At 43.7% G+C, this 11,154-nt stretch overlaps 1 non-coding gene across 1 annotated transcript; it reads right to left on the bottom strand.

Annotated features, from left to right (window-relative positions):
* Positions 1-7,334: 7,334 nt before the first annotated feature.
* Positions 7,335-7,453, bottom strand: LOC111747483. The gene has a single exon (XR_002783544.1). It is a non-coding gene; the product is annotated as a 5S ribosomal RNA (ribosomal RNA).
* Between the last annotated feature and the right edge of the window lie 3,701 nt (positions 7,454-11,154).

The following is an 11,154-nucleotide window of genomic DNA, read 5'->3' as shown; positions in this document are numbered from 1 at the left end:
GGGAATGTTAAACCGAAAAACCACAATTGGAATGACAAAGGGGAGAGCCATCCGGGAGAGGGCAGAGACAGACAGCACGGAAGCATGGGGGGCACGCAGTAGCCTGTCATTGGCCAAAGCCGCAGAGTAGGGAGTGCCGACGGCTGGAGGAAGTGGGTAGAGAGGGATTCTGGCCAGGCTTTTTGTGAGTGCCTCGGAGGCCATGCCCAAAACAAAACACTTAGCTTACTGGGTTCTCAAATAGCCAAATAAAGGATTTCACATAACAGTTCCAAGTTTTCCTTTTAGCTCTAGCTTTCTGCTTCCTAGGACAGTTGGGGAGGGATAGAGAGAGATAGAGAGAGATAGAGATAGAGGGATAGAGAGATAGACAGAGAGAGAGTTAGAATTAGTTCGAGACAGGTAGCTTAGATGGATGCTGGATGCTGAGCTGTGTGTGAGGATGCTTGCTGGATGCGGGGGTGGCAGTGCTGGGCTCAGCGGGCTGCTGTCCCCCCAGCCTGCTCTTCCTCTCTCCGTCTCCCTCCCAGTCTGTGGATTAAAACCACCGAAGGCTCTTCCCACTCACTCCAGAAGCGACAATGTCATTTCTTGCTCTGCCTTAGACTTCATTCCCTTCATTATAATTGTGCTGTTATCTCTTTGGCGCCCACCCTTTCTGTGAGGGCTCCGAAGAATGGTTTGTTCTGCTTTCTGGTTTTATGTGTTTTTGTTAAAGCACAGCGCAGTCTTAAAAACCTTCAGCCTTTAACATTTCCAAAACAATCTGCAAATATTAGCTGACCCATTAGCACCCGGGAGGCTGGATCGGTGTGACGATTTCTGCTTTATCGATGAGAGCCTGGACGGGGATCTGTGAGGAGTTTGCGTCACTCACGGGAGGCCCATCCCTGTTTGGGGACCGTTCTTGAAAAGCAACTGGTGGAGAAGGACGATGGGTGTGGAGGCCAGTCAGGGGGAGCTGGGCAGGTTCCCGGCCTCAGGCAAGACACACGAGCTGGTTTTCTCACTGGGCGACCCCCAGCCTCGTGTCCCTGAGGGCAGGCATGGACGGTTAGCACAGGACCTGACACGTGGTGTGTGTTTAGCAGCATGCATGTGTCTGAGATGCAGAAGGGGCTAGAAACACAGATCCCCGGCCCTTCCCAAGCTCGGCCGGACCGGGGCACAAGGAGCAGCGTTAGACACATTCGTTTACTTTTTATTCATGGGTTCGGGTCAGCCTGGCTTTACACTGTGGCTTGTCACTCATACACCTTGCCCCCTTGGGCCGATCACTAGGCTTACTGGGCCTTATCTTCCTCATTTGTAAAACAAAAGATAAAACAGCACCTTTTAGCAGGGTGGCTGTGTATGGGAACGGAAATAATTAGACCAGAAACCGGGAAAAGGCAAGCATCCGATTCTTCACGCCGCAAACATATGCGCGTGAACGTTGCGTTTTTCTCTTCACTGTGCCAAGTACAGAGTCACCTCGTGCTGAACGTGAAGTAGAAATGCTTTTGCACACTTACTGCCTCCATCCGAAAAGTATAAGTAATCGACTAGTTCCTACTAAAGTAAACCGAACAGCAAACCTCAGGGGACTAGTACAATTTGTTTTGACCACCAGAATTCTTCCATTTTAATCCCAGATAGTTTTGGTTGGACAAATGGTTTCTGTTGCCACCCAAGTTTGTAGGGTAGGATTTGCCTTAAACGGACATTAGGATGGCTGTATGTGACATTGTTTTATCGGTACCCAGCGCGAGACTTTGAGACAATAGATGTTCCTTAAATGTTTACTGACCATTAGGATAATCGGCTGGGTGGCAGTTTTCACTAATAGCCACTATTTGTCATGGTCAGCATTTTTATGACATATTTGTACTTTTGTACTCAATAAAATCTGAAGATAGAGTAAAACTCCTTTACAGATATACATGTCGGGATACTGATTTAAAGATTACTTTGATTATACCAAAAGCCAATCGTATCCTTTTTATTCTAAAATATATTTTTTTATTTTGAAATCTACAGGATTAAAAATGTTACTAATTTTTAAACTCACTAGAAGTCGAATACGCTGTCTTGTTTTTAATTTAATTTATTTATTTTTTCTATTTTCTGGCACCATTTCCCCTAAAATGCCATATGGTATTCTCGGCTGGTTTTAAAGAGTCTAAGAATTTGGTTCAGGTATATTTTGAAGCACCTGTAACACCCCTTGGAGAACAGGAAGAACCTATGCTGTAGCATAACCAGAATGTAAGTCACTCATGTTAGAGCTTCAGTGGCCAAAGAGAAAAAAAATAAGTAAAAAATATAAAACCAAGTATATTCCTAGCACTTACATTCTAAGCTGTCACTTTGATAATTCTGATTCAGACTTCTGACGCATTAGAACAAATATACAAGAAGGCAGAAAGAAAGAAAGAAAAAAAAAAAAACCAGCTTTAAAGGGAACGTCGATAGCCTGTTTCCCAGAAGTAGATTATGTATGCGGTGTGCAAAGTGCTTCTTGAATTTCTTGCTGAAGGAGGGACACGGAACAGCAAAGGCCATGTGACCATGGAGCATTCATGGAATTACCTCATCCTTAAACAAGGAGGAGAAAAACGAAGCAGAACAGGTAAGAAAGGGAACACTGAAGTCTTTGCTAGAAGGGCCACTTGTGTGGCTGTATTCCACTGAAATTATAAGGCTTTTAGTCCCTAAATTTGCGTGCCTTGAGAAGATTTGTCACTGAAAGGGAGAAAGTTTATCTATTAGACTGTTTCGTCCCAATCTTGGTTTTGAGATATAAGAGGCATTTCACAGAGCTCCTTAGAGCTGCGTATCTTTTCGGGGGGACATTGACCCAAAGTTGGCTGTGTTTCCTTGACTATGATATCACTGTCTAAATAAGCAGCCTTCCCATAAGTAATATCAAATGCATAAAAGAAAATGAACGTTTTCTTGTTCCTTCTAGTACTTATTATAGTTTAAAGGCTCTGACTTCAACATTTTCTCTCTCTGCTTTTATTTATAATTTGTACCTACCTCTGCTGTGGCAAACACATTTTAATTACATTTTCTGCTTGATGAATTTCCAATTCCCTATCTTTTAGTCTAAATAACCCCGGAATTTAGAAGAGGAACTGAATAATTGAAGAATCTCAAATGTTTAGTAAATCGGTGGAAAACGAAAATGGAGCGTCTTCTTTAAACATGTAAAACCCAGGTTTTCACCAGTCACCACTGTCACATGTTGCTCAGCTGGCCGGTCAAACGCCTCACGTTAACCTGCACTGTTTTCTGAAGAGACGCGTCCCCAGCCTCAGCATCTTCATTGGATTAGACTTTGTTTTTGCTCTGTGGTGGAAGAGAGGCCATGCTCTTTCTCGCTCGGTTAGATCTCGATGGCAAGGCCTGCCTTCTGTGGGTCTCTAACCAGCTCTGGTTGAATGCCGTGTTGGAGGTGCCGGTGAGTTTGTTTCATAAGTCGGATTCTGCCTTAGGGCCACTTAGACGAAGCTGAACATGGCGAGTCCTCTGGTCTTGAGACCTTACAGTTTATCTTAGAAGTGGTTATTCCAGGTGCTAACACATCTGGCCACCAAAGCCCCTCCTGTGGATGTCCACGCATTGGAGAGTCCACTCTATCCTCACCAGCCGTGCCCTACCCCACCGGGCAAGGAGCCCGTGCAGCCATGAAGCGTATGGCTTCACCTATGAGAATTCATTTCTTTCTTCTAACCCACTGTCTGCAGACTCAGTCTCTAAAATCCCCAAGAGCTTCACGCCCACTTGCCGGCTTGTCTGAGTCACTTTCCAAGAACCTTTCCTCCCAAAGGCAAACTACCTTGCAGGTGTATGCGCATTTCAGCTGAGAGGTAGCAAAAAGGTGTCTGCCTTCAGCGACTGGAGTGCTATGGCTGGCGCTTGGGATTGACAGTTGGGATAGCTTGTCAACAGGTGTGCCCACCAGGCTCCTCTTAAGATAAGACAGTGCCGGGGGTCAAAGAGAAGGCACTGAGGCCTCCATCCCTACGCCTGCCCCATGCCCTGTGACTGTCACGATGGGCCTGAGGCTATGGCCCAGCTTATTCAAGAGAGAGAGAGAAAACAAAGCTTATCAAAATTACAGGGAAAAAGCCCCAACGCATCAGTCCTAATAGCTAAGACCTACACGGCACTCTCTGGGCCAGCCCCTGCTCTAATACCATTATACATATCAACCTATTTAATCCTTACGAAAACTCAGCCAGATTGACTGTGATGTGAATGAGACCCTTTATCTTGTTCAGATTACGGTATGACTTGACAGCCTTAGAACTTTGTGGATCAGGGTACTATTAAACATCTATTTTACAGACAAAGCACCTCACCATGTGTTACCTGGCGGGTCATACACCCCGGACCCTTGACTTCCAGCGGCAAGACCTAGAACTGGAGAGGCGAAAGGACTTAGTGGCAGAGGAACGCTTGTCACATGCTGGTGACCTGCAGTGGTCCCCGCTGCTCTCAATGAGGGGACCCCAACTGTTTAAACTGGCTCACGAGCCCCTTTAATACTGGGTAAGCTTTCCACCTCCTAAGGCTCCCTCGACTTCCAGCCACATTCTACTGTTTTCAAGTCCTCACACACAAAATGTCCACTGCCTTGGCACATTTGTACACAGGGTTCTTTTCTACCCTCCCCCCAGTTAAGTCCCACCCATTCTTCAATTTTCAGCTTCACGTCACTTCCGCCAAGGGACCTGCATCAACCAACACTGCCCCTGGCCCCGTACTATACACCCCTGAGGACCCTGCAATGTTCCATATTGTGTAACACTTATCTGACTTCGTGGGCGTTGCCCGTTTATTCTCCATGTCTCTATGAAATTCTAAACATCTTCAAAGGAGGGATTGTGCATGGTTTTCTATGAAGTCCTCCAGAGCCTAGCACAGGGCCTGCTGCAAATCCAGAGATGAACAAAAAGTTGAACACACTTTTCGTGTAGTGTGTTAGTTAATAAACTCTCAACGGCTTCCAAATCATTAACTATAATTTTAGTAATAATTGACACTATCTGTTCTCTTTCTTTCTATTTCTCTTGCCAATTTGAAATGGTAGAGATTATGGTAAAGATGAAAAGAAGAGTCAGTCGGAAAACGAACCGGCTGCTTCTCTACATTTAGATGACAGAAAGTATGGAATTAAAAAATTCAGGATTAGGTTGAACAAATTCCAATTTGCTCAGAGTTTATTTGAAAGCACATGCTCATCCCCACGTTTTTTTCTCCCTTTCCCTCTCCTCTCTTCCGATTTTAGCAGGCACATACAGTTCACATCCAATTTTAGGTATGGCTACAATAAATTCAATGTATTTTTCAAAAACGACCAAATGTAAAAGAAAATTGAGTTTACCGTGTATCACCTTTCATATAAAACTGCATGTCCATGAGCTATCACCAAAAGCAAGAACAAAAGAAACACACGCAGAGACACACGCACGGCCTGGGTTAGAGTGAGTGTGACTACGACAAACCCTAGGTTAGATCTGTAAAGAAAAGGTCCCCAAATAATCCTAATTTCATTCCCCGTTTATAATGAGTCTAGAGCAAATATTACATGCCACACTGAAGAACGCAGATGGAGACGGTGCCCAAAATTTTCAAGTGTTTCCAAATATTTACTTTCACTTAGAGTTTCCCAAAGAAATCACCGATTGAAGGATTAGGGAATGAACAAGCACTTTTAATAACAATGCAACGATGACTCAAAGACAAGCAATCTGGGAGACGGCTGCTTTCATTCTGAAAAATGCGCACACATTCAACATTGAGGGATACAAGGAAATTCTTGGTGGGGAAAAAAAAAAACAAACCAGCCCAGTTGGGGGGTCTGGGGAGCAGCAAGACATGGGGACTGGTGGAGAGACTAGAAAACAGGGAGGTCGAGGACCACTCTGTGACAGCGAAGCCACAGAACACGGGGATCCTGAGAGCCATCGTCAACCCGAACCTTTCTCTTTTTCCTATAAAATGTGTACATAACATTGTGAAGCTCTAAAACTTACTCTCAGACTCACAATAAATAAACCATACGGTGGTTGTCTATTTCCTAAGCGCAGTGTGTTATGAGAAAGTTACTACGGAGAATAATCAAAGCCTAGAGTAACACGGTGGGAACAGGAAGGAGCAGTGCCACAGGGGTGGCGTCCCAAACCCTCGTCAGGAGGAATAAGGCCACCCGGCCGTCTGTAAAACGCGATGGTTCGACCGCGTGAGTTTGTGTGATCCTGTCCAGATCCACTTAGTCACTGAACGAGTGTCGAGTGCCTTCCTCCTCCGGAATACACACGGTTCTAGGTGTCAATACCCAGTCTAGACACCAGTGATGACCCATCATCAGTCAAGCAATCAATCGAAATAAATAAACAAATTAATTAATTGATATTCCAATGAAAATATAATAAAGTCACGTGATAGAGCGACTGGCTGTGTAGGAAGAGGGTAGATTGATAAGAAAAATCTCGATTAAGAGGTAACATTTGAGCAACACCTGAATGATAACAAGGACATAGCTATACTCAAATATTGGGGAGGAATATTTGAGTAAAAAGATAGGGTGTCATGTGACACATACCATAAGATCAGAAAGAGTGAAGATTGATCAACAAAGAGACAAGACAGAAGGACAAGTATCGCATGATTCCAGCTATATGTATCTGAAACAGGCAACCGCATAGAAGTGAAAAATAGGACGGTGGTCACCAGGGGCTGGGGACAGGGGGACTGGGGATTGTTTCTGCTGGGTACAGAGTTTCTGTCATGCAAGATGAGTGCATTCTAGAGAATCTGCTGTGCAACATGGTAACTTATAGTTAGCAACATGGTATAATGCACTTAAAATATGTTACTAGGACCGACTTCACGTTAACCGTTCTTACTGAACACACACGCACACGAAAGACTGTGAGGACATTTTTGACCATGATGGATATGTTTGGTTCCTCGGCCGTGGTGATGACAGCGTGAGTGTAGACATATGTCCAGATTCACCAAGAGGTACATATTACATGTATACATAAATTAAACTGCACATAAATTAAACTGCAATAATGCTGGAAGAATGGAAGGAAGGGAAGGAAGGAGAGAGGAAGGGAGGGAGGAAAAACAGGAGGCCAATAGTGTATATCGAATAAGGAAGAAAATGGCAGGAAGTAAATCTGGAGAGATGCAAAGGACCAAGCTGAGTCACCTCTTTCAAGGCAGAGAAGTCAGATTTACATTCCTTTTTTTTTTTTTTAGGTGAGGCAACCCTTGGTCGACCTCACAGATCGCAAGGAACTTGTCATCTTACAAGCCTTATTTTTCATCTTTTACGCCTACAGCACCTGGTCCTCCTAGGTGGTCTCCCATCCAAGTACTAACCAGGCCCGACCCTGCTTAGCTTCCAAGATCAGCCGGGATCGGGCGTGTTCAGGGTGGCACGGCCGTAGACAATTTACATTCCTATTAGGAGACTCCATTGGAGGGTTTTACATTCGCAAGTATTAATTCGACTTAGGTTATTAAAATACCACTCTGGCTGTTCTGTGGAGAATAGACTCTTGAGAAGCAAGAACGGAAACTGGCAGGCCAGGGAGGGGACAATTTCAGTGGCCACACGAGAGAAGATGAAGGGGGGATACAGAGGCAACAGTGAAAATCAAGCCTCATCAGATCTGGGAAACGTTCTGAACACAGAGCTGATGAGAATCGTTCATAGATGGGAGGTGGATGCAGGGGGCATGAGAAATCAGGGGGACCCGCAAATTTGTGTGCAAATCGGTTTGCTTCTGGGAGGGTGTGCTCGTGTATGTGCGTGGTGTACTTCCTTTTCTTTGAATTAAAAGGATAACATATAAGCATCTAGGTCATTCCAGTTGATACATCTTAGTTAAAAGATTTTCTCGCAGGGATCAAGCTAAAAACTCATCTCCCTGGATGGCTCGGTGGGTAAGGGTGTCACGGTCAGCTCCGAGCTTGAGTTATGGCTCCAAGCGCATCTGCCAAAACCTCTTCCTAATATCTTTATGAAGCCACCTTCCCCCCAGCCCAGATAACAAACAGCTTAGGCATTTAATTCCATAAGAACAATTAGCTACCGCAAATTTCTTATACCGGATGTTGGATATGGGAAGAGCAGTTTCGGATAGGAATTCTGAATATGGTCTGCAGAATGAATCTGAGACAAGAAGCAAAGGGGAAGAAGACTGCTTTACTGTTTTCAGAACAAAGGGATGAGGTGCTAATATATGACATCTGGGTTGCCATAGGAATCAAGGAAATTAGATAACGATAACGGTGTGGAACTGTTATCTGTTAAGAGCCCACTATGCAGGAAGCAGTCTTCCAGCAACAGGACCCTTTGAGGTAGGGTTTGCAGATGTTTCATTGGGCATCTTACTCAAAGTCACAGAGTGTGGGCTTGGTAGAGCCAGTCTCCCCCAGATCTGCTGTTCTGCTGGACACTTTTGCCTCCCGGGGGTCTCTTGAACCTTCCGCATCAGATGCTTTCTTGGTTAAAGCTCCTGAGTCTGCCTCTAGTCACTCTGCTTCTCTCCTGGTGTTACCCCAAACAGATTTCTCAAACGTTCAGTAGGCTTGTAACTCTGTTTCCTAAAACCTAGGAAGTAAGAGGACCCAAAAACACTTGGCTTAAGCGTCCAGGCGTGCATGGGAGGCAATACAAGTGGCTTTGGTATTTCGAACCCAAGCCCAGGAGGCCTTGTCTGTGCCTTATATAGCATTTAGTGTGGTCCTCACTCAGGAAAACATGATTACTTAAGGGAACAGTCTGCATGAAACTGAGTTAGAGATCTGGTAGCAATTTTGCATGTTTGAACCAAGAAGGCATTTGTCCCGATAAAAGTTTATTCTCTACGAACACTGGAAGTAGCGGGAAAATCAGAAAGTGCCCGCGAAGTGGCCAGACACACTGCTAGCTCGTTCACCTCCTATGAATTGCGGGGACCAATTAGTTTGAATTCGTTTTTCAATCAGATAAATCTCGTCATACGTGCAGTTTGCTGGTGTCTCTCTCTGTCGTTTTTCTGTTGAAAAGCATTTGTAACTGGAGTTATGAAAGCTTTGGTCTATTTCTTCTCCAGGAAGCAGTGTGATGGCCTAGGTGGGGGCTTCTGGGGGCCATGGAGGCCTTACTGGTGTCAATTCAAATGAATCTTTCTAATGACTAGCGAATGAATGGAATGAGTCATGTGGCTGACTCAGAGATCCTTGAGTAATTGGGACACTCTCAAGTTCCTGGAGCATTTTTCTAAGGTCATCTTAAGCCTCCAATTCAGTCATCATCACACTTTATTTTCAAAGTGTCAGTTTAGATGACACCTTCATTAAAACCATTATGACTTTAATAATGATGATAATTACAGAAACTGACAGCTGAGAGGCATTAGGAAAAGACGGCCCGTTGCTAATTTACGTATCTTGGTTTTCTGTCCAAATGGAAGGCTGCCCAGTCCATTGTCCCAGCTCATGCCTGGCATCCTTTAATTTGATCAGTGTGATAACTGGTTATAAAGTAAAAACCCCAGAGTCATCTCGCTCTCCGTCTTCCTTCTCTCCCAATGCCTACCAGTTACCACCATCTACTGTTGCTCACTTGGAGCCATCTCTTAAACAACCCCCTCTTCCAATTTCCCTGCCACTAATATAGTAAGCAGACATCAAACTCTGCCTAAAGAGGCACAGTCTGCCCGGCCGCCCCACGGCTTTAAAGTCGCCTTTGAAAATCGTGCCGTTTACAAAAACAAACAATACACAAATAATATTCTAAAGGCATCTACAAAGAGTAAAAGCGTAAGAGTCTACAAGAATCTGAGACGTGCTTCAAAACAAAGATATAACAATAGAAGAAAATCAGAAGTACAGAAACACCTCAAAGTCTGTGTGTGTGTGTGTGTGTGTGTGTGTGTGTGTGTGTGTTCATTATTTTTTAACTGTTTTCTATGGTAAATGGTGACTTAAACTCTGAGAAATGGGGTGGATTTATCAATGAATAATGGTAAATTATTTGGAAAAAAAATGTGGTACTTAATCCAAGCATCGACGAATGTAATTTCAAGTTTAAAATATTAGCAATAAAATTTTTAAAAGCACTGTAAGGAAAATAAATAATTTCAACCACAGGATGGGAAATGCCTCCCCAAGACTAATACCATAGGGAAAAATCATAAAGACAAATGTACATAGAATGATAAAATAAAACCATAAAACTGTTGTACATAAAAGGACATAATAAAATATTTAAAACCAACAACAGATTAAGAAAAATATATTTCCAACACATGAAAAAGATATAGAGTTGATAATTTTAAGGGCTTTAATAAATCAGGAAAGCAATATTCCAGTAATAAAATGAGCAAAGAAGAAATACACACACACATACACACACACACACACTTAAAATTTCATGGCACAAAAGCTTATAATAAAAGTATTTAAAAGTTTTCGACTTAACTAGTAAAAGTAAACATAACTTACATTCGAAAAACCTGTTATTTTTATAGCCTACCAAATGGCGAGATTGGGAAACAGAGTAACAAGTGCTGATTCAGAATTTGTGTTTTATGCTGTCAATGATCACAAACGCGCTGTCAAGGAAAGCTGCGGTAATAAAGCAATTACACAGAAAACTAGTGGAAAACACGCTACTTATCTAGATTGTTCAGGTGAGAGGTTATTTCCTTTTCTTTCCTCAATTAGATGATTCATAGGCAGAAATCCCAACCTTAGCTTGTCACATGATGAAATCGGTATGAAAATTTCGTCTGAGGCAAATCCCAAAATGAGGGATTAGGCAAACGCAATTTTCCTTTTCAAATGATGTTTCTGAGAACTGGTTAGGTGCTCTTAACAGATCCTACCTTCCTCCCAGGTCACGTTACAGTGACCAGCCAGAGAGCTTCCTGCGTGCCTTCTGCAGGCTGCGGCCGGGTAGTACTGGTGTCCAGGCGACACTGGAGGAAACTAACAGGTGACTGGCTGAATGGAGCAGCATTAGAAAGGGCTGCGTTTGGGAAGAAAGCCTACCCCAAACCTCAAGCTAAAAGGCACCACAGCGATTCTCCTATGATGACCCAGAGGACTCCTTTTCAAGAGGCCCCCCAAAAGGAAGTGGGGACGTAAGCAGGGGAAACC

The sequence above is a fragment of the Pteropus vampyrus genome, unplaced genomic scaffold (assembly GCF_000151845.1).
Source record: "Pteropus vampyrus isolate Shadow unplaced genomic scaffold, Pvam_2.0 Scaffold224, whole genome shotgun sequence".
Classification (NCBI taxonomy): Eukaryota; Metazoa; Chordata; class Mammalia; order Chiroptera; family Pteropodidae; genus Pteropus; species Pteropus vampyrus.
This window is presented reverse-complemented; position numbering and strand designations above follow the sequence as displayed.